This window comes from Staurois parvus, unplaced genomic scaffold (genome assembly GCF_062004578.1).
Source record: "Staurois parvus isolate SC_StPar_1 unplaced genomic scaffold, SC_StPar_1.0 ptg000937l, whole genome shotgun sequence".
NCBI lineage: Eukaryota > Metazoa > Chordata > Amphibia > Anura > Ranidae > Staurois > Staurois parvus.
The window spans coordinates 2,700,671-2,725,000 of NW_028318733.1; the positions used below are offsets into that span (position 1 = coordinate 2,700,671).

At 44.3% G+C, this 24,330-nt stretch overlaps 1 long non-coding RNA gene across 1 annotated transcript in view; it reads right to left on the reverse strand.

The window, feature by feature from the left end:
- LOC149441910 (uncharacterized) overlaps window positions 1-14,282 on the reverse strand; it is a 52,648-nt gene extending 38,366 nt beyond the window's left edge. The window contains exons 1-2 of the long non-coding RNA XR_016307281.1: window positions 13,818-14,282; window positions 13,125-13,206 (exon numbers count right to left, since the gene is read on the reverse strand). This is a non-coding gene — a long non-coding RNA (uncharacterized LOC149441910). The remainder of the gene's footprint in view (window positions 1-13,124; window positions 13,207-13,817) is intronic.
- Between the last annotated feature and the right edge of the window lie 10,048 nt (window positions 14,283-24,330).

The following is a 24,330-nucleotide window of genomic DNA, read 5'->3' on the forward strand; positions in this document are numbered from 1 at the left end:
AAACATAGGGATAGATCCGTATGAGTGCACCGTCAAAGTCAACAGGACCCTTTGACCAGGCCTGACATAGAATCTCCTCTAACTGTAAAAGAATGGACTCTGCAGAGGACATCCTGTGGCATAGCTAAGGAGGCAGAGTCTGACAGATGATAGAGGTGGCTGGGGGTCTTGCACCCGATGGACTTGATCAAGCTCCAGCTTGGCTGTAGGTGGCTTCTTCAGTAGTTTAAGTTCCGCCATCACTGTAGTGTGTAATTCTGAACCCATGGTGGCTTCCGGGATGCCTTGGAGGTGTAGATTATTCAACTGATTGCGGTTTGCTCCATCATTCAGCCGCAAATGGACATCGATGATTACGGCAGAAAGCCTGTTGATCAGCCTCCAGGACAGAGAGTCAGGTGTCTGTAGAAGTGGAGGAGGTCTCTACCTCCGTCACCCATTCCTCAACAATGCCCACCTGCTGATGGAGGTCATGCAGTTCCAGTGAGAGAAAGTTTACTTTAGAGGTAGTCATGGTTTGCAGGTTTTGTTTGGTGGGTAAGTCTGCCAAAGTTCCCAGAGAGCATTCTCCATGCGGCTGTCACCCACTATGGACAGCCCGAAGCCAGTTGGCGAGTCTGCCCACGGGAGGGCAGGAGATGGGATGGGGGAGTCCTGATGGACATGTGACACTTCAGGATTCCCAGCAACCTTTTGGGTCCTTTCAGTTCCCCAGTGGTCGGCGATGATTTCCGGTCCCCAGGTATGTGAAAGCCACTCATCAGTGTGGCCCAACTGTCGGTTCTCACTTACAATCTGTGCAGAGCTCCCAAAGAAGCATCTTCACACAGCAATTGTTAAGTCACACCCCCCCCCCCCCTCCCACCACCTGTCTTTTTACATTACATTGTCTAAGCGGGGCACTCACTAGATTTCAGCGTGGGTTTTACATTTTATTTTTAACTGATGCCCAAGATTTGTCCAATCTGCAGAAATATGAATTGTATGGATTCCTAAATTGGCTAATTATACACAGAACTGACAAACCTACACAAAATTATAAAGACAAATAAGAAAATTGATGAATCAGAAGTGCATGCATGTGTGATAAGTCACTGATGTGAATGTACAGTATTGTAAAGCATACCATAAAAGAGTAGGTGCTGTATACTGTAGATTCCTGTAATAAATGTAAAAGGTTCCCTAAATATATCTGACTGTAAAAATAACAACTTGCACAAACAATGAGGAAAAAAAATACCTGGAAAAAGCAAATAAAAGAACAGTATAATAAAAACACTATTAAGTTAAAACAAAACAAACAGCCAGTAACCAATGGGGGGCTCAATTCACAAAACCTAAAATTTCTGCAGCAACATTAGTGCTAAAATAATGCATGAGCTATTTTTAAAAACGTTATCAAATGAAAAAAGGTCTTTATATAATGTATGCATTAATGTGCTTATTTTGTGTTATCTAATGCCTTTTCTTGAACCTTATTTTATTGCAGACCTGACCTTCGGCTGCAGTGGGAAGTGAAATATTTAGCAGTGAGAAGTGAAACATTTAGCAGTGGTATTCCTACCATTGCTAAATGTGACAGTTCCAAATTACAGATGCTGGTTGTCAGGGAGTCAGCAACTGCTGGTATCCTAACAACCAGTGACTCGTTTCTTCTCTGCTCTTTCAGCTGTGAGGCTGAAAAGCAAAGCAAACCAAAAGAGCAGGGATGTATTTGGGGAGAAAAACAAAACAAAAAAAAAAAAACAACCCAATCCATACAAGGCCATTTGGTCTCAATGCCAAAAAAAAAAAAAAAAAAAATGGCGTAAGGTTCCCCTTCACCTCCATACCAGTCCCTTATATGTGCATGCAGCCTGGCTGGCAGGAAAAATGGAGGGAATGAGTGTGCCCCCGAACCATGCCAGGCCACCTTGTCCCCATGTTGATAAGAGTACATCCATATTTGGTCAATGTCATCACTCAGGTGACCCCCACTCCTTTGCTTACTTTAGCAGAGGGAACTTGAAAATGAAATTCGCCACAAGGGAAGCAACAGAATTGGTCATGTCCCGGAAAGCATGTTTTTTTCTTTCAAATGGGTTGGTGGCTGTCACAAACTATGATTGATATGGACCAGCTTGATTGATGATGGATGTACTTCTTGAGACATTTTAATTTTTTTTTAAATAAAGGACTTGTGAAATGTTTGGGTGTTTCACATGAGGGGTGGGGGCAGTATCTGTGGGTTCCCTTATTGTTAAATTGGGCTTCCAGATTCCAATAAGCCCCGTCTGCAGAGACCCACAACAAATGGGCCAGGATTGTGCAGAAAAGGCTCCCATCTTCATCAACATGGGGACAAAACAGTCCCCTCCCATGTTGAGGGTACAGTGCCTTGAAATACCCCTTGAAATTTTCCACATTTTGTCATGTTACAGCCAAAAATTTATTTTATTGGGATTTTAGGTGATAGCCCAACACAAAAGTGGCATATAATTGTTAAGTGGAAGGAAAACAATGCATGGTTTTCAAAACTTTTTACAAATAAATATCTAAAAAGTGTGGTGTGCATTTGTATTCAGCCCCTTTACTCTGATACCCCTAACTAAAATCTAGTGGAACCAATTGCCTTCAGAAGTCACCTAATTAGTAAACAGAGTCCACCTGTGTATAATTTAATCTCAGTATAAATACAGCTGTTCTGTGAAGCCCTGAGAGGTTTGTTAGAGAACATTAGTGAACAAACAGCATCATGAAGGCCAAGGAACACACCAGATGGGTCAGGGATAAAGTTGTGGAGAAGTTTAAAGCAAGACTAGGTTATAAAATAATACCCCAAGCTTTGAACATTTCATGGAGCACTGTCCAATCCATCATCCAAAAATGGAAAGAGTATGGCACAACTGCAAACCTACCAAGACATAGCCGTCCACCTAAACTGACAGGCCAGGCAAGGAGAGCATTAATCAGAGAAGCAGCCATGGTAACTCTGGAGGAGCTGCAGAGATCCACAGCTCAGGTGGAAGAATCTGTCCACAGGACAACTATTAGTCGTGCACTCCACAAATCTGGCCTTTATGGAAGAGTGGCAAGGAGAAAGCCATTGTTGAAAGAAAGTCCCGTTTGCAAGAAGCCATGTGGGGGACACAGCAAACATGTGAAAGAAGATAACAGAGTAGTGTTCCCCCTGCGCTTAATATGTAGAATAAATCTATACTAAGCAGCTAGCACCTCAAACCTTTTACCTATAGGTGAATAAACAAACTAAATTAAACCACATAAGTGAAATGATCCTCATAGGACCTACATAAAATGTGCAAAACAGTGAACAATATTGCATAAACACACAAAGTCCTAAACTTGGACCCAGTAAGTGAATAAAATGAATAGTGCATAAACTCATATACTAGACCCACTCCCTAACAAGGGATCAATACCATACACCAATTGTGTACACAGTGAATCCCAAATGCAGGATAATTAAAGTAAAGAAAAGATAATGTGCTCAAAATGTATATACCAAACTGTGTATACAGCGAGTCCCAAATGCGGGATTATTTCAACAAAGTGACAAAGTGCTCAAAATCGGTAACTATATGATGTAAAACACACAATCAAATAATCAATAAGTGAAAAACTGAAATTATGAAAAAAGTCCAATGAAAGCGCAAAAATGCGGAGTGCGCATGCGCGGCCGGCGGGACGGACATGCCGCGATAGAGCTCCGTCTCCCCGTCGGGTGGCAGGACAGTCTATCGGCGGATCCCGGCCAGCATGTCAGTTCGGGAGACACCCGTCCCTGCCCTGACCCGTTCCGGCTCGATCAGCGGCCGGTAAGACGGCTGCAGGGAGTTGCGGATCCATCTCCATTGCGGACAGGGCGGAGGCCCGCCCACCATCCTCGGATCCGAGCCCGCACAAAACACAGGGCAATACAAGAGGGCTCTGCTCCCAGTGGCAACTCCCCCCCGTCAGGATAAATATGGTTAGGGGGGCACCCCGCCACCAGGCCCCACCACAAGGCAAAACAATAAAGGAGAAACTGGCAAAGGCCTCCTCCAAGATGGCCACCGCTCCAACATGTGGCAATAAGCAGAATGCAAATTCCTATGAGGCCCTGCGGGACACGCAGCCCAGCCATCCCGGTGCATCGGAGGGTGAGTGTGAGCCTGACATTGACCCAGACACCCCCGCTTACGCTTCGGCACCAGACCTTACGCCCCCCGACCTCTTAACGCGTTTTGAGAGGATGCTACATAAAGCTCTGAAGCAGACCTCTGACCGTATCACTGCCGCACTGTCCAGAGAAATACGCGAACTGGGACGACGTACTGCCGACCTAAAACAGAGAGTAGATTATCTTGACGCCTCAATTCAGAGACACACCAACGACCTTGACCTCCTGTGCGACGAAAACGCAACGCTACTAACGCGCCTAGAGGACTTTGAAAATCGGGCAAGGCGCTCAAACTTACGAATCCGTGGCCTTCCGGAATCGATTATTGATGTCCAATCGACCGCCACGGCGCTATTCCAGGAGTTCGCCCCAGCTATCCCAATTGAACGACTGGAAATGGACAGGATACATAGGGCATTAGCCCCACGGCGCCCTGACGGTCCACCGCGTGACATCATAGCCAAACTTCACTTCTTCCGCACTAAAGATCAACTCCTACAAGCGGCCCGCAACGCGGAATCCCTACTATTTCAAGGTCACACCTACCAACTGTTTCAAGACCTCTGCCCTACAACCATCGCCAAACGCAGGGCTATGAAGCCTCTCCTACAAACGCTTCAACAACACGCAATTCCATATAAATGGGGCTTCCCCTTCGCCGTACGCTTCCGATATCAATCCCGAGACTATACTTGCAAAACCCATGATGACCTTCTGGACACCCTGCGGAACCTCCGGCTACACTCTTCTACTATACCATCAGAGAGTTCCAAACGGAGATCTACATCCTACTCGCCACAGAAATCCCACCCTCCACCGATGGTCAGCTCAGTATCCACAAACGAGGGCGTTTTTCATCACCTTGCCCGTGCCCACAAGATACCATGGACTGAACCATGTCTCTTAACTTCCACCTTACCATGTACACCAGCCTGCGTATCACCTAACCAGCGCTGAAGTTGCCATCTATGGAACCTACTTTTCCTACTCATGCTCTAAAGCAGTCGCTTTATATCACTATGCAAGCCCCTTGGAAGTTGATGATTACCTTAATTTTCTATCTCTCTTGTACTCCCGAGAGCCTTTTGAACCATGCTTATGGAACTATGTTTATTGTGTTTGGCGTCGTCTTGCCTAGGTTGCTCCTCGGGCTATGGTTGGAGGCCTCAGCTCCGGCGGCATAGGATACTGCTTCTCCATATTCTTATTGGTTCGCCTTCGCAACCGATGCCGCCTGAGCTCAGGACCTCTCGAACCGTTTGAGAATGTATTTATCCACTCTTTTCTGGGATCCTAATATCGTACATTTATTTAACGCTGTCATCCCTACGGTCCGCGTACCTGTGCACTCTCTATTAGCCCCTGTGCTACTGTTTACTTTTTAGCACTCGGGCTATTACTGCTCCCCGGACCGCCCTGAATTTGGGTACCTCCGGGGACCACTCACCAGGCCTAGAATGGCCACTTCTACCCCTTTCCTGGCACCCTTCCTTAATTATACCCCCCCTCCCTTCCCTACATATGGCTCCACCCAACCCCCTATGCATTCAGATCACCCTACACAGTGACTACCAGACTCTCTCGCAGCTGACAATTCTCTATTATTCAACGCACCATACACCCTCTTTATGGGCTCGTTAAATTTTCTCACCCTGAATGTTCAGGGCCTCAACATACCGCAGAAACGTAACAAAGCCTTTCGCTCTTTTGCATCACTTAAAGCCCATGTAGTATGCTCGCAAGAAAGGCACTACACTCCACATTCTACACCCAAGTTCTTCAGCCCCCGTTACCCACAGGTCTACACGGCCTCAGCTGCAACCAAGTGTAGAGGGGTCTTAATCGCTTTCCATCGCACAACACCCTTTACACTATGTCATGAAATCAAAGACCCAGAGGGTCGCTATCTTCTGCTAATAGGACAACTTTTAGATGTAGACGTCACCATAGCCACATATTATGCCCCAAACCAAAGCCCCTTACCATTCTTATCCCACCTGTTATCAGTTATAGATCACCACAAGCGAGGTACTCTGTTTGTATGAGGAGACTCAAACTGTACCTTATATCCCTTCCTTGACAAATCTCCCCAACCTTTCCCCCTCCCTACCTCTAAGCAAACCCTCCAAGCTATACTACAGCGTCACTCCCTGATAGACACCTGGAGGGAACTTAACCCAACTAAGCGCCAATACACTTTCTATTCTCACCCCCATAAGACCTTCTCCAGGATAGATCACATTCTTATAACCGCCAGCTCCTCTTCCCGGCTCTTGACCTCTGAAATCCTCCCAATCCCTTGGTCAGATCATAGCGCTGTAGTCGCCTCCATGGCCTCCCTGGCCCCATCCCCCGCTAATGCCTCCTGGATCATTAATGACAACTTACTAGCAAACCCAACTCACTGCTCAGAAATTGAAGCCGCCCTCAAAGAGTACTTATCGCTAAACCAAACGCCTGATATTTCTCCTCTCCTTCTCTGGGAAGCGCATAAACCAGTTCTACGAGGCTTCTGTATTAGCAAAGCGTCCTTTGTAAACAAAGTGAAAAGACAGCAGTGTCTCTCTCTAGAACAAACTTGCAATCAATCCCATCAAGCCTTCCAAGCGACCCCTACGCTGGCCAACCGCGAAGCCCTAGAGCGAGCTCGATTAGCTCTGGATCTTTTTCTCACGGACCAGGCGGAGCTTTCACTTCGCAGATTCCGGCATAAATACTACACAAAAGCGAATAAACCCAATTCTTTTTTAGCTCTATCGCTTCGCAGGCTTGATCTGATTACTAAACCTATCCGATTACGCACCTGCTCTGGCAACCTCACTAGTAACCCGGAACGCATCCTTCAAACCTTTCACAAACACCTCTCACGACTTTCCTCTCACTCCACACCTTTTGACCCCATCCAAGCTGACACTCTCCTGGCCTCCATCACCTTCCCGACACTGTCCGAACAGCACCTGGCAACATTAGAAATGCCCATCACCCCAACCGAAACCATAAATGCAATTACAAATTTAAAGCTTTGTAAGCGCCCAGGACCAGATGGGTTTTCCGCCACTTATTACAAAAAATTTGCCCACCTTTTAACGCCCATCCTCACTAATGCTTTTAATGCCATACTATCGGGCCATACCTTCAACCCGGAAACAGTCCAAGCCAACATCTCAATGATCCCAAAACCCAGCTCGGATGACACACAATGGTCCAATTACAGGCCGATTTCTCTCCTCAACATTGACATTAAACTACTAGCCAAAATCCTTTCCACACGCCTGAACATGTGTATAGGTTCTCTAATTCATAATGATCAAGTGTGCTTTATTCCAACTCGACAAGCCGGTGATAACATCAGACGCGCAACTCTATTGGCACACATTGCTAAGTCCCGCAACATTCCTGCCTGTTTCCTGTCCTTAGACATCCGGGAGGCATTCGAAACGGTATCATGGCCATATCTACACTACATCCTGGGCCACTGGGGTTTCGGCCCTCACTTTTTAACCTGGATCTTCTCACTATATCGAGAACCCTCAGCCAGAGTTAGATACCTAGGACACGGATCCGCCCGTTTCCCAATTTCCCGCGGCACGAGACAGGGATGCCCTCTTTCCCCCTTACTCTTCGCTTTGGCCATAGAACCGCTAGCCCTCCTAATCAGAGCAAATCCGGATGTCCGGGGACTTAAATTAGGTGGCTCACACCACAAATTGTGCCTCTTTGCTGATGACGTTCTACTTTTTCTCACTTCTTCCTTGACTTCCTCTCCCTCCCTCCTCCGACTTCTCGAGAGGTTTGGCTCACTCTCTGGCCTTGTAATAAATTCCCACAAATCTACGGCACTTAATATTTCCCTTCCCCCTGAAGAGTTCTCCCATTTTCTTGGTCGCAGCATCATATTCCTTTTCTGGGAATCAAACTGACCCATAATATATCGGACCTTTATGCAGCTAACTATACTCCTATGCTAACTCACCTAACTGCTCTTATCACAAAATGGTCCTCCTTACCACTCGCGTGGCTGGGCAGAATAGCAGTCATAAAGATGTCAATCCTTCCAAAAATTTTATATTTATTCAGAGTTCTCCCGATCCCAGTACCATCCCACTACCTCCGCATACTACAACGTCGTATTTTCTCCTACGTGTGGGGCACAGTACGCCCCCGCGTACCCCGTTCCACCTTATACCATTCCAAGCTCAATGGCGGTCTTGGTCTTCCCGATATCAGTAAATATTACCAGGCGGCACATTTAGCACAGTTGCCAAAATATCATGCGACCTATGAAATTCCACAATGGGTTATCCTTGAATCTATAGAATGTGACCCCCTGTCCACAGCCATATTACTTTGGCTAAGACCAACTGACCGCCGCTCAATAACAAATCCAGTCACCTCTCACTTTCTATCATTGTGGGACAGACTGAAGACTCGCTACCTCCTTCAGTCATTACATAACCCCTTACTCTCATATTTCAAGAACCCAGCTTTTCCCCCAGCATGGTCGTCGCCAATCTCATTTAATGAATGGACCACTGCACATCTCCTCCGCACCCATCATTTCCTACAGAGGAACAAATTCAAATCCTTTGCTTCACTACAAGAAACATATAACCTCCCAGCATCTGAAATATTCAGATATTTACAATTACAATACTTCTACAGCCCCTATACTATAGCATCTAGCCAAACTAATACCATGTCTCCCTTCGAGCGGGCCTGCTATAAAGACCCCCATAGACGCGGTCTCATCTCCTATCTATATTCCCTTCTCACAACCTCGGCTGCCACATCCCCCCCCTCATATACCCATAGGTGGGAAACAGATCTAAACAGACAATTAGACACATCTGACTGGAACCACATTTGGGCCAATACGAAATAATCTTCACAGAATGTTGTAGCTTTGGAAACTAACTATAAAGTCCTAACTCGTTGGTATTTGGTTCCAGCAAAAAAAAAAAAATCGCAAAATACACCCCTAACTACCCCCCTAATTGCTTTAGAGGCTGTGCTGACCTGGGAACACACTATCACATATGGTGGGACTGCTCAATAGCCCAAACTTTCTGGACAGAAGTCTTTAGAATGATATCCAAATTTTGCGCAAACACGCTTCAACCTACCCCGACAACGGCTCTTCTTAACCTACGCCCCCCCGGAGTAACCACACCGCAATTCAAACTCATCCTGCAAATAACCACAGCGGCCAAACAGGTTATAGCAAAATCTTGGAAATCCCCCACTTTAAGCATAGCCGCAGTTAACACTAGGGTAACTCAAGCTATGATACACGCAAAGGTGGAAGCCGCTATCCTTGATACAATCCCTAAGTTCCTGAATGTTTGGAACCCTTGGGTAGAACATTTCCTCCCGCAAAATTTTGACGAATCACTCCTCCTTCCCTAATATGCAAAGTGCGAAAGTGCGCATTTTCAGCACTAACCTGGTACCACTCTTAACCGAATACACAAAGGATTATGTCCTCCCCTGTTATCCATGGAGTCATCTCTATCACCCTTCCCCCCCCCCCGGCCCCCCCTCGGTCTATCCTTAGCTCCACATGCAGCACTGGAGTGTCATTACTCACATTGATTGAACTCATTATGGTTTGTTGTTGTTTCTTTCTATTACTAATCTTTACTTACTCAATACCATAAGTTATGCCGCACTGTTTCTTTGAGCCTCTCTCTCTCCCTCTATATAAGAACATTGAAACTGTGCATTTTTTACCCCTGTATATTGCTGTCAATGTACTGTCCAATGCCTACTGTTAATGTCCCCCTCCCCATGTTATAATACCAATAAAAAGTTTGAACAAGAAAGTGCAAAAATGCAACTAAGGTGCTTAACTGCTTCAGGGCATGCAACACGTGCAGTGTATGTGCACACTACATCAATAGTTCATCCTTCACTGGCTGTAATGGCCTCTCACCTCAAGCCGGCGACCCAAATGGGTCAATACGCCTTTTGGATCACACTTTGATCCCTCCTGAATGCACACTTCTTAATATCCGTTCTCCTGGACTTAATCCATAATGGCACCACAGAGCAACTCAGATCTCCCTCCACTGGATAGGTAGGTACCCTCAAATATTGCCACCTTACTTTCATATAGCTCATGAAACAAGAGAAAAAAAGATCCTCCATAGTGCAAATAGCTTTTTTTCCATGTAAATAGCCCACACACAGCGCCAGAGATACACTCACATTTAGATGGTAAAATGACAGCCTTTACACCACATGTATTGGGTGTATCTGCATGATTCAAAGGTGTACCAAGATGGCGTTCTGCTGGATGTACGTCACCACATTGTCGATGCGTTGCGTCATGTATGCACGTGATTTCCTCAGGACTCATCTTTTCTTTTCATTTATTATCCCGCATTTGGGATTCACTGTGTACACAATTGGTGTATGGTATTGATCCCTTGTTAGGGAGTGGTTCTAGTATATGCGTTTAGGACCTGGTGTGTTTATGCAATATTGTTCACTGTTTTGCACATTTTATGTAGGTCCTATGAGGATCATTTCACTTATGTGGTTTAATTTATTTATGCGTATACAGTGAGGAACAGAAGTGTTTGAACACCCTGCGATTTTGCAAGTTCTCCCACTTAGAAATCATGGAGGGGTCTGAAATTCACATTGTAGGTGTATTCCCACTCTGAGAGACAGAATTTAAAAGAAAAAAAAAAATCAGGAAATCACATGATTTTTAAAGAATTTATCTGTCTTGCACTGCTGAACATAAGTATTTGAACACCTAAGAAACAGCAAGAATTCTGGCTCTCAAAGACCTGTTACTGTGCCTTTAAAAAGTCCACCTCTACTCCACTCAATCTAACTTAGTAGCACCTGCCTGAGCTCTTTAAAGACACCTGTCCACCCCACAGTCAGTCAGACGCCAACTACTACCATGGGTAAGACCAAAGAGCTGTCAAAAGACACCAGAGACAAAATTGTGGACCTCCACAAGGCTGGAAAGGGATACGGGGCAATTGCCAAGCAGCTTGGTGAAAACAGATCAACTGTTGGAGCAATTGTTAGAAAATGGAAGAGGCTAAAGACGTCTGTCAGTCTCCCTCGGACTGGGGCTCCATGCAAGATCTCACCTCGTGGGGTATCACTGATGATAAGAAAGGTGAGGCATCAGCCCAGAACTACAAGGGAGGAGCCAGTCTGAAATTTGTTAATGACCATCTGGATGATCCAAAGGAAGCATGGGAGAAAGTCATGTGGTCAGATGAGACCAAAGTAGAACTTTTTGGTCTAAACTTCACTCGTCGTGTTTGGAGGAAAAAAAAAGATGAGTTGCATCCCAAGAACACCATCCCTACTGTGAAGCGTGGGGGTGGTAACATCATGCTTTGGGGGTGCTTTTCTGCGAAGGGGACAGGACAACTGCACTGTATTAAGGAGAGGATGAATGGGGCCATTTATTGTGAGATTTTGAGCAACAACCTCCTTCCCTCAGTCAGAGCATTGAAGATGGGTCGTAACTGGGTCTTCCAACATGACAACGACTCGAAGCACACAGCCAGAATAACCAAGGAGTGGCTCCGTAAGAAGCATATCAAGGTTCTGGAGTGGCCTAGCCAGTCTCCAGACCTAAATCCAATAGAACATCTTTGGAGGGAGCTGAAACTCCGTGTTGCTCAGCGACAGCCCCGAAACCTGACAGATCTAGATCAGATCTGTGTGGAGGAGTGGGCCAAAATCCCTGTTGCAGTGTGTGCAAACCTGGTCAAGAACTACAGGAAACGTTTGACCTCTGTAATTGCAAACAAAGGCTTCTGTACCAAATATTAACACTGATTTTCTCAGCTTGAACTATTCTGCAAAGAAGAATGGGAAAAAATTTCACTCTCTAGATGTGCAAAGCTGGTAGAGATCCCCAAAAGACTTGCAACTGTAATTGCAGTGAAAGGTGGTTCTACAAAGTATTGACTAAGAGGATTGAATACAAATGCACGACACACTTTCCAGATATTTACTTGTAAAAAATGTTTAAAACCATGTATCATTTTCCTTCCACTTCCCAATAAAATACCAAATCCCAATAAAATACATTTATGTTTTTGATTGTAACATGACAAAATGTGGAAAAATTCAAGAGGTATGAATACTTTTTCAAGGCACTGTATGTGGTCTTTTATTGTTCAGGAAGGGGGCTGCAGCTTGTTTCCATCCCCCCTCCCTTTCCTGGCCTCCCAGGCTGCATGATCATATGGGTCTGGTATGGATTGTGGGGGATTTATATATTTTTTTTATTTCATTTAAATGTATTACTTTTTTTGTTAGTTAACTCTATTGCTATCACAAGGGATTAACAATGTTCTTGTGATAGCTTGGAAAGTGAAAGATAATTTTTTGGGGGGAGATTGGGGGTCTATAGGAGCTCTGATCCCTTCCCTCTGCCCTCCAAGGCAGCTGATCAAACAAAGATTTTATTTTTCGGCTGCTTCACTAGCTGATACAGAACTGGTAAAACTCTGAAACTAGAAGTGACAAAATCTTTGTCGCTCCAAGCTTCCTCTCTCACAGGGGAGAGCAAGAACTAATAGTCCTCCTCTGTGCTCAGCAAACTCAATCCCCGGTGGACGGGAGAGCTTGGGAACAGTGGTGGGGGGTCCAATTCTGAGGCTGTAAAAGTGATCGGGTGGATGTAGATTCTGAGCTGCAGCTATGATCCAGGATGTATATATATGTACATTCAGCGAGAAGTAGTTGAACACTGTCCCTGCTTTTTTGTTTATATTTGCATGTCAGCCAGATGGACTTTTTAATTATCACATGTGATATTAATCACGTGACCTAAACATCGATTACGACAATGTTTAGCAAACTGAGCCCTGGATGACTCGTTCCTTAGGAAAAGGAATAATTATTTTACCAATAACATGCCATAACTATGACAGTTGAAACAAAACGGAAAAACAAATGAAAAATAGTTGGCTTTACATACACATGTGAAAGATGTGTGATTAGACTGGTTGGTCCTCAGCATCCCCAAGATCCAAAGATCCCTCTGTACTGAAAGACCTTTCCTGTGACAGAGAGTGTTAGTGATGAGATGAAAAGTCACAACAGAGTATGAATGAATGAAAACAGATGAGGTCACAGACTAACATTTTAGCTGAGCACTACGTTTCCAGTATTATTTTCTAAACTGTATTTATTACAGTACATAGAGACACTTTCACAAAATTTGACAAGCTATATAGAAAGTTTAGTCAGTATAAAATTGATCTCACAAAGATAGATTCTTACATTAGTAAAGATCCAGCTCCCAGTCACAATGACTTTATAGATACCAAGGGAGGGACAGACAAGTTAGACAAGCTCAGAAGAGGAGAGGGCTATGACGTGCAAAGAGGAAGGAGCTGTGCTTAGGAACTGACTATTCCTGGAGTAGACACATTTTCTAGCAAGTTCAAAAGAATAAAAAGTCTGATTATCTAGAAGTATGTTTTGTAGATTGCTATTACTAATCATTTTCTAAACGTGCCTTTGTTGTAATTTTTATGAGAAGGGTGAAGGTCCTCATCATTATAGAGATCTCCACAATCCATTTAAGATTAGAATACTGTTCAGGGATTTAAGACTACGTGAACAGAGGGGGGAAAAAAAAAAAGCATGTATGCTGTGAACCATTTACCTTAAGAGGCTCCAGTTCAGAGAGTTCTCCTGAACGATTCAGTTGGCGCAAGTTATTTTCTCCATTGAATGGTTCTGGGGAAAAAGTAGATGTGATAGGAGAAAAAAAAAAATGTAAAACCTAGTACAAGTTGCAAAAGAGTACATGCAGTGTATGAAAAACATATGTGTAGATATTCGCACATTTTACACACATTTTACGTCTGAAAGTTAGAAAACAGCCAAAGAAAAAGTATTTACAAAGCACACAATCCAAAATCTAAAGTTGACAGGCTGAAGTTGTTAAACATTTATTTTTGCAAGAAAAGCACTTTCATTTTACAGAAATGCTGCCTATGTTTAATGCTGAAAATTTAATAAAGTTGGTTGCAGAGAGCTTGAAACCTGGAGTTGCTGCCTAACAGACCTTTAACACTAATGTGCTTTTGTTCAGCTTAAGGGCCCTTTCACAATGATGCACTACTACTACATGTTACTGCACCAAAAGATATAGCATGTTGGCCTTTTCAAAGCACAACGCACCTGCGGTGTGAACAATTGCATAGGATTTTAATTTAATGGGGAAAAGCTTTCATGTGCTTTTGTCACCCTGAAAAAGGCCACCAGTGTGAAAGGGGTCTAAAGGTACAAAACACTACCACTCAGGCAGCCTGCCCTCAAGGACATGGCGACAAATATGGATTGTTCCATAAATACAGTAACGTGACAAAGAATAACTAGAGGGTGTGTTTTATTGTCAAGACTACCTGAAAAAAAGGAAAACCTGATTCAACCACCTCATTTAACTGCTTCTGGCCTAGCCAATGTACATATATGGCTGGGTAGAACAAGCACCATTCTGAGATCATGTAACACTCACTACAGTGCAACCAAATCACAAGGGCTTCCAACAAAGACTGGCTGCAGCGAAGCCAAAAATCGAAGGATAAGTGGGATAAGTATGTCCTGTCTTCCATCCACACAAACACCTTAGTGAAAACCCAAGGCAGGCACAGTCCAGTACAAAAACCTGATTGCATATACGACTACAATTTATAGGAGGGTGTAGATTATAAAGACTAAATAATGTTGCCTACATGGCAACCAGAAGATCCACTCGCTGGTATAAAAACAGGATTTTTGTTTTCTCTTATGTTTATTACCGGACACATCCGAAGATGCAAACACATCAACTTTAAAAATTGTTTTAAAAGTGTACACAGACAACAAGGAAACCACCTTGCAAATCTGAGATACAGATACCTAAAGTTGGAACTCGCAGGAGGCACTAAAATCCTTGGTGGAGCATGCTGTCGCACTGGGGAAGGTAGAAGCCCAGAAGGTACACAGGAACAATCATCTGCCAAACCAACAGGATACAGTAGCAGAGGATGTAGCCAGGCCTTCTCTTGACCGTACGTGAGCACCAAAAGAGAATTCAACCTCCATAGGGAGGCCAAAGCAGAGAGGGACTACAGCTCCCTAGCACAGCAGATCCCGCACCTCTCGTCACAGAGTCCGAAGGTGCAATGGCTGAAGGCATAGACTGGAGGGAAACAATTTCTCTGGTGGGTAAGAAAATTATATGCTGTATCCGAACACAAACAGTTCACAAACCCACTTGCCTGGAAGAAGGGAGGTCCACGGGCCCAAGAAGCATTGAAGACGACCCCCTATCCATGGGTTGGGGCAAACCTTCAGAATGAAGAGGACTTGTCTGAAGACTTGGTGGACTTGAGTCCAGAAGCACTTGGCACCACCCGTGGAGGCCTTGAAGGGCCTGGAACCCTTGTCAGAGGAGCCAGGGAATGAAAAATCCTTTTGTGAGCAGGAAAGTAAGGATAGGTCTTCTGGCGCGGTTCAATCCCCATTTTATGCTGTGGGAGGAAGATATTCTTGCTTCAGTGCAGCTCTTGATGTCATCAAAGGTACCACCAAAGAGTCGTTCTCTCTGGTATCCTGGAAGGGCAGATACGCCAAGGCCTTTTTAGAAATCTGGTCAGTAGACCAGTATTTGAGGTATAGCACTCACTGAAGAACCACCGCCGAGATGGAAACTCTGAGAATAGGTAATTAAATGGGACATTAAATATTCCTCCGGTGTTCACAAATTAATCAACAATGACCCAACTATATATGTATATAAAATCACAAAAATATTATATTGATTACATACAACCGTTAAAACCCAATACACATAAATAGTCTTTTCTGAATATGTTATACATCCTATAGGGTAGGTCTACGCATTACTTGGGTCCTGGGGAAGCCAGTATACCCACTAGACTTCTTTAAAGAATGTACAGTTGTCCAAATTGTATGAAGCATTCAAAAAGAAGCATAAACCATATCTAACACACATAAATACAAACATATTCACAAATAACTTATCTGTGTTGTGTAAGGAAAAATACAGTCAGGAAAATTTTAAACTCTAGTTGTAAAGCTAAAATAAATTCTAAAGAATTCTATTACCTCTAAAAGGAGCATGATATCTAAACATAAGGAATAGTGCCAACTCTCTGTGCTTGCCAGCCTTATGGCTTATACTTTAGACACTTTTTTACCGGGACCTATATATGCTTGGGGACATCTCCGATGACATACTTCTACTGGGGTGCACTGTGGGGATAGTTCTTTCTCTCCCCAACCTCCCATTTGTGCTGTGTATGTTATCAAAGGAGAGGCCTCCATGTTAATCCAAGGTGAGATGGGACAGTCTCTTGTGTATGTCTCAGTGGATATTGGAGGACACAGAGGTGGGATAGACTCTTGTGCATGTGTCTATGGAAATTGGTGGTGCATAGAACTTTTTATAATACAATTAGCTTATAGGTTTTATTTGGGTTATCTTAGGTATTTTCATGTAGACATTATGTGCTGCTTTGAAGCCTTACTCCATATTTGATGCCCTGCAAACATAATTTTAAATGAAGCATCTTGTAAACATCAAGTGGGGTATGAGTGCGATTTCTTTTTTTGTTAGATCTATTTACATCACTTTATATTTTAGTGTCCTACACTGCCCACCAATTTTTATCATAATATTGCGATATGTGCATCCTATAGCCCATTTTTGCTGTATTATAATACTATCTTTGCTTCTTCAATGTCCTGACCTTATGACTTAAATTTTGGACACTTTTTTTTTCCTGGGACCTATGTATGCTTGGGGAGCTCTCACTTGGGCTGGCAAGCACAAAGAGATGACACTATTCCTTATGTTTGGATATCATACTCCTTTCTTTTAGGGGTAATAGAATTCTTTGGAAGTTATTCTAGGTTTACAACAAGAGTTTTTATTTTTCCTGATTGGTGTTTTCTTACACTACACAGATGAGGTATATGTGGATATATTTGTATTTGTGTGTTAGATAGTTATGCTTCTTTTTTCTTTTAGAATAGGTTTCATACAATTTGTACAACTGTATGACCATTCAATAAGTAATTTGGGTCCTGAAGAAGTGGGAGCACCCGCAAAAGGCATAGACCTAACTTAAAAGATGCATAACGTATTCAGAAAAGACTATTTATGTGTATTGGTTTTTAACTTTTGTATGTAATCAATAAAGTAAATATTTTTGTCTTTTTATATACATACAGTGGGGATCGAAAGTTTGGGCACCCCAGCTAAAAATTTGTATTAATGTGCATAAAGAAGCCAAGGAAAGATGGAAAAATCTCCAAAAGGCATCAAATTACAGATTAGACATTCTTATAATATGTCAACAAAAGTTAGATTTTATTTCCATCATTTACACTTTCAAAATAACAGAAAACAAAAAAATGGCATCTGCAAAAGTTTGGGCACCCTGCAGAGTTAATATCTTGTACTGCCCCCTTTGGCAAGTATCACAGCTTGTAAACGCTTTTTGTAGCCAGCCAAGGGTCTTTCAATTCTTGTTTGAGGTATCTTTGCCCATTCTTCCTTACAAAAGTCTTCCAGTTCTTTGAGATTTCTGGGCTGTGTCACGCACTGCTCTTTTAAGGTCTATCCATAGATTTTCAATTATGTTGAGGTCAGGAGATTGTGAAGGCCATGGCAAAACCTTCAGTTTACGCCTCTTGATGTAATCCACCGTGGATTTCGAGGTGTGTTTAGGATCATTATCCATTTGTAGAAGCCATCCTCTCTTTAACTTCAGCTTTTTCACAGATGGCATCAAGTTACCATCCAAAATTGGCTGAAATTTTATTGAATCCATTTTTCCTTCTACTCGTGAGATATTCCCTGTGCCACTGGCTGCAACACAACCCCAAAGCATGATTGATGCAACCCCATGCTTAACAGTTGGACAGAGGTTCTTTTCATTAAATTCTGTGCCCCTTCTTCTCCAAACGTACCTTTGCTCATTCCGGCCAAAAAGTGCAATTTTAACCTCATCGGTCCACAGAACTTGTTTCCAAAATGCATCAGGCTTGTCTATATGTTCATTTGCAAAGTTCAAACAATGATTTTTGTGGTGAGGACGTAGAAGAGGTTTTCTTCTGATGACTCTTCCATGAAGACAAGTATCTCTTTATAGTGGAATAGTGTACCACAACTCCAGTGTCTGTAAGATCTTTCTTGAGGGATCGTGCAGTCAAACGTGGATTTTGAATTGTTTTTCTCACAATCCTGCGAGCTGTTCTGTCTGATATTTTTCTTGGTCTTCCAGATCTTGCTTTAACTTCCACTGTTCCTGATGACTGCCATTTCTTAATTACATTCCGAACAGAGGATATTGACATCTGAAAACGCTTTGCGTTCTTCTTATAGCCTTCTCCAGCTTTGTGAGCGTCAACTATTTTCAGTTTCAGTTTTCTAGACAACTGCTTAGAAGAACTCATGGTGCTGATTGTTGGGGCAAGGTCAGATGAGTCTGGGCATTTAAAACCTTTGAGATTGACATAACCTGGTCTTCCCAGACGATGATTGAGAACAATCCATGACACTGGCAGGTCTCAGCTTTGCAAAGGGGGCAGTGCATGCTATAAATTCTGCCCAAACGGTTGCATTTTTTTGTTTTCTGTTATTTTGAAAGTGTAAATGATGGAAATAAAATCTAACTTTTGTTGACATATTATAAGAATGTCTAATCTGTAATTTGATGCCTTTTGGAGATTTTTCCATCTTTCCTTGGTTTCTTTATGCTCATTAATACAAATTTTTAGCTGGGGTGCCCAAACTTTCGATCCCCACTTTATATAGTTGGTTCATCATGTTGATTAATTTGTGAACACAAGAAATCTATTTGAAGTCCCGCTTAATTATCTATTTTCAAAGTTTCCAGTATACGGGATGATACCCTGGTAGTTAAATTCTGTACCAATTGACATACTCCACCCCATTTACTATACTTTTATGGACCACCAAGATGGAAAGCTTGGAAGGAGCGGAACAGCATCCATGGATGCATCTCAAATACACTTCAGGCCCTGGACTCACTGCTCTGCAAAATCCACGTACACTTTACCCACTTGTGCAGTGGACAGACTTTGCCACAGAACCTTGGTCCATTCAGTAAGCGTCTGGGATACCAGGGACATGACCAATGCCAACACCACAATGGTAAACAGAGCAGGCAACTGATTCTGCCCAGCAGTCTGCAGAGTCCCTAAAGGAAGGAGACTGCTTCACTGGTAGCAAGGTTGCTTTATTCAGCCTCGAAATAGGGGGTTCCATCACAGGAGGCGAGGTCCACTTCTTCAGAAGGGGCCTCCTCAAAGAGATAACATACGGTTTAATTATCGTAAATAAACTTATCAAAGCATGTGGGGAAAGGAAAAATCTTAAACAGACCTAGCCAGGTTTTGCGTACCAATGGGGACACTTTGTCTCTTGCCCCAGCACAATCCTCAATTTTAAGTGTCGCTCGCACAGAAGTAATCAATGTGGTCACCAGTGCTTTCTCCTGTGTGATTACAGAGGCAGTGGACTTGATCTTGCTGCCTGGCGAATAAGGGAAGACATCTTCAGGGCCCACAGAAATGCAAAGCCAACGGCAGCAGAGTCCAATTCAGGCTCAAAACCATCTGAAGAAGCAGGCGATAGCAGTGGTATGCTTCCTGTTTGCCTTGAGCCCGAATGCTGCCTCCACCCAGAAAATAAACCTGAGACTGCTGACATGTCTAGGGGGACAGAGGACTCTGAGGTACCCACCTCCTCCATAAGGGACCAGTGGGGAAAGCGTGCACTGAAGACTCCATATGGCTCACCCACTTATGCAGGGCACCACCGAAAATCAGGACACTCAGGGGTAAGAGGGAAGAAAAAAACACCCAACCCAGGCTTACTACAGCAGAGAGGGAGGTACCCCAGGGAGGACTTGCCACCACCCCACCGTCAGGGGAGTGTTGCATGTGTTAACATGAATGTTGCCTGTGGATGTGGTCAGTGAGCAAGCTGTGGATGCTGCTGTGTCAAACTCAGGAAGTGCACCCTCCTGTCCCATAGACCACCTCTGTATCCTGTCTACCAGGGGCATCAACGGCAAGCTGGCTGCTGCCACACGGCTACAGGAAAGGTGGCCACCATGCACTTCACCAACCAGCTCAAATACAAGTCAAAGAGGATCACTGGCAAGATGGCAGCTGCCAGGTGATTACAAGAAAATGGCAGGCATGCACTTCGTCCCATACAAGTCAATAGGGAAGGTCCACTGCTAAATGGCCACCCTTCCTGTCCACTCCAATATGGCTGCCAAATCACCAGGCCACAGTAAAGCACATGGCAGCTGCAGTGACCCTCACAGGTGAACCCTACCATGCAGAACCCACAGAGACCACTGAGAAGGCCCCCCTCCCACCCAGGGATGCCAGGAAAAGTCAGCACAAGCAACAGGGACTAGAGGTAGGAGGAGGGGAGGGATCTCAGCCCGGTGGGACAGGAGGACATACCAGAGGAGAACCCTGCAGGACTGACCACCTCAGGGAGGGGGCATCTACTTATTGATCCAGTGGAGCGTACGTGTACGGCTCCAATGACGGATCATCCTCTCCACCGAAGTGAAACATTAGGCAGAAATAATTGACTTGTTTAATAGAAGAGAGACGGTTTTTTACTAGCTAGGACTGCCCAAAGGCGGCAGTATGTTCTTTTTCTGCCTAGTGTCCTACTCCTGTAGGTAGCATTATGAACCCTATGGTCAAGAATTAGAAGAGCTGTGTCTGTCAATGAATGCAAGAGGGGGAAAAAAAGCATTCATCTACCTGTTCCAACTGGCCATTTACGAATCCAACGTCATTTATTATAAGTCCACAGAAAGATGTGGCTCCTACCTAAAGTATCAAGAGGAGATTGTAACATCCTTTATGCATCAGGAAGGCCCTCCACCCGAAACCTTCATTCTGATGCAGTCATCAGGCTGCATGAGAGACTTCCTCACTATAACTATCCCTCCTACCAAAACCCATCGAAAACCTCCCAAAAGATGCAGTGTATGCACCAGTGATAGAATATAACATGACACCCATTACTATTGTCCCCGATGTCCCTCACAACCTGGCCTCTGCATAGCAGACTTCTACTGTCACTACCATACCTCATTACGATATTAGTAAAGGTATGGTGAAGATATTCCTCATATGTCTGACTACCTGTCATTTCCCTGTATATGATGTTCTGTGTACCAACCATTTGCCTGTTGTATCTACCATATTTCTGCCTGGACCAAACATTTGTCTGCATACTGACCTTACTTTTGCCTTCCACCTGAATTGACAGCGGCCTCTTAATCAACCATGTTTTTTGCCTGCCGCCTGGACTAATCTTTCACCTGCTGTGACAGTGCAAGGCTGTGTCACTGCAGAAATGGGATTAAAGAAAACACAGGGGTCTCACATAGGCAGAGTGAGGGGCTCCAGAGTATTGTTTCAGAGCAGAGAAAACTAAACTTTTAGCTTTCTTTGGCTTTCTCTAGGATACCTGAATCTGGGTCTGTAGTCCGGAGGCTTCAAGACCTTTGGGTGGGAAGAAGCGGTTACCTCTGTGTCCAAGTCTTATCTGACTAATGTCCAAAGCCTGATGTTTCTGCCTACTGCCCGGACGAATCCTTTAGCTATTTGTTGACCACATCTCTCACTGCTCCTGTTTGGTGACCATGTCTCTGCCTGGCACCAGTACAAACCCATCTGCACGTTCCACTAGCTACTTTCTTCAGAGACACCAGTCCCATTCATCCTCTCAGACAACTACATTATGGGAACCACAGACACTTTTTGGAAAGTAGACAGTCCAAGGTATTTAGTAAGAGGCATGGTAAGTTTTTTTGAAGTTGTAATTTTTGTCACAATTTTTTAGAAAGATTTTTTTTTTTTTTTTTACATACTGTCACCAGAGCAGTACATCGTCATATGATGATGGTGATCATGAATGCTGACTGGTGACAGTATGTTAAAAAAATATATATCGTTTTTTTTCTTTCAATTATTTTAAACATTTTTCTCTTGTTTGTACAATGTGATCACTGACCAATCACAGAGATCATCACAATTGTACACAATGAATGGCCATTCATTGTGTACAACTATCATTTGATCACTGTGATTGGTCACAAAACAGAAATGCCAGAACCTATGCGCTAGGTACACTCCATCCACATCTCCTCCTCTGGACTGCTAGGGACTGATACACACCCACACACATATACACACACACAAATATACATACACACACACAGGCACACACATATACACACACACATATATATACACACATATACAGTGAAGGAAATAAGTATTTGAACCCCTGCTGATATTGAATGTTCGCCCACTCGCAAAGAAATGATCAGTCTAAAAATCGAATGGTAGGTCTATTGCAGTGCTTCTCAATTATTTTCTGTCATGCCCCCCCATAGGAAGAAAAAAAAATTTTGCGCCCCCCCGCACGACTGTAAATAGTATCATTTGTCTATAAAATTGTTATAAGGAGGAATAGTGCCCCATCGTTGGTGTCAGTGGGAGGAATAGTGCCCCATCGTTGGTGTCAGTGGGAGGAATAGTGCCCCATCGTTGGTGTCAGTGGGAGGAATAGTGCCCCATCGTTGGTGTCAGTGGGAGGAATAGTGCCCCATCGTTGGTGTCAGTGGGAGGAATAGTGCCCCATCGTTGGTGTCAGTGGGAGGAATAGTGCCCCATCGTTGGTGTCAGTGGGAGGAATAGTGCCCCATCGTTGGTGTCAGTGGGAGGAATAGTGCCCCATCGTTGGTGTCAGTGGGAGGAATAGTGCCCCATCGTTGGTGTCAGTGGGAGGAATAGTGCCCCATCGTTGGTGTCAGTGGGAGGAATAGTGCCCCATCGTTGGTGTCAGTGGGAGGAATAGTACCCCATCGGTGTCAGTGGGAGGAATAGTGCCCCATCATTAGTATCAGTGACACCAATGATGCGGCACTATTCCTCTCACTGACACCAATGACACTTGCTGACCCCTGTTGCAGTATGGTGCTGCTGCAGCCAGCATATGTGGTTGCAGCAGCACCTCTGCACTGCACACTTACCGGCTTTTCCCTCACTCGATTTTCGCGGGTCCGCTCGGCTCCGCCTCCTTGCCTGTGATTGGCCGCCTGTGTACCTTTCCTGAGCTACAGTTCTGGCGGCCAATCACCGGTGAGGAGGCGGAGCCGAGCGGCAGGAGTGAGGGAGTGGCCGGAGTGACGGCAGGAGCAGCGATTCCTGGATGGATCGTCGTGGGAGCCAGGTAAGAGACTGCAGCCCTCTGCCCACCCCTGTACTTAGTGTCCCTTCTGTCGGAAGGGGGGGGGGGCGGCGGCACCGCGCCGCGCCCCCCTTGACGGAGCCTCTGGGGGGCGCGCCCCACTATTTGAGAAGCACTGGTCTATTGTAACACAGAGATAGAATAGCAAAAACAAATTCAAAAGAAATGCATGTCTAACAAATTATGCACTGATTTACATGTTCACGAAGGAAATAAAGTATTTGATCCCCAATCATTCTAGCAGTCTCTTAAAGGGAGTGCTGCTAATCTCATTTTGTTGCCTGTATAAAAGACACCTATCCACAGGAGCAATCAAATAATCAGATTCCAAACTCTCCACCATGGCAAAGACCAAAGACCTGTCCAAGGATGTCAGGGACACGATTGTAGACATACACAAGGCTGGACTGGACTACCAAACTATCACCAAGCAGCTTAGTGAGAAGGTGACAATAGTTGGTGCAATCATTCGCAAATGGAAGAAACACAAAACAACTGTCAGTTTTCCTAGGTCTGGTGCACCATGCAAGATCTCACCTCATGGAGTGTCAATGATCATGAAAACAGTGAGGAATCATCCCAGAACTAAACGTGAGGATCTGGTCAATGATCTACAGGCAGCTGGGACCACAGTCACCAAGAAAACAATTGGTAACACACTACGCTGACAAGGATTGAAATCCTGCAGTGCCCGCAAGGTCCCTCTGCTCAAGAAAGCACATGTCTAGACCTGTCCGAAGTTTGCCACTGAACATCTGAATGATGCAAAGGAGGACTGGTTGAAAGTGTTGTGGTCAGATGAGACCAAAATCGAGCTCTCTGGCATCAACTCAACTCGCCG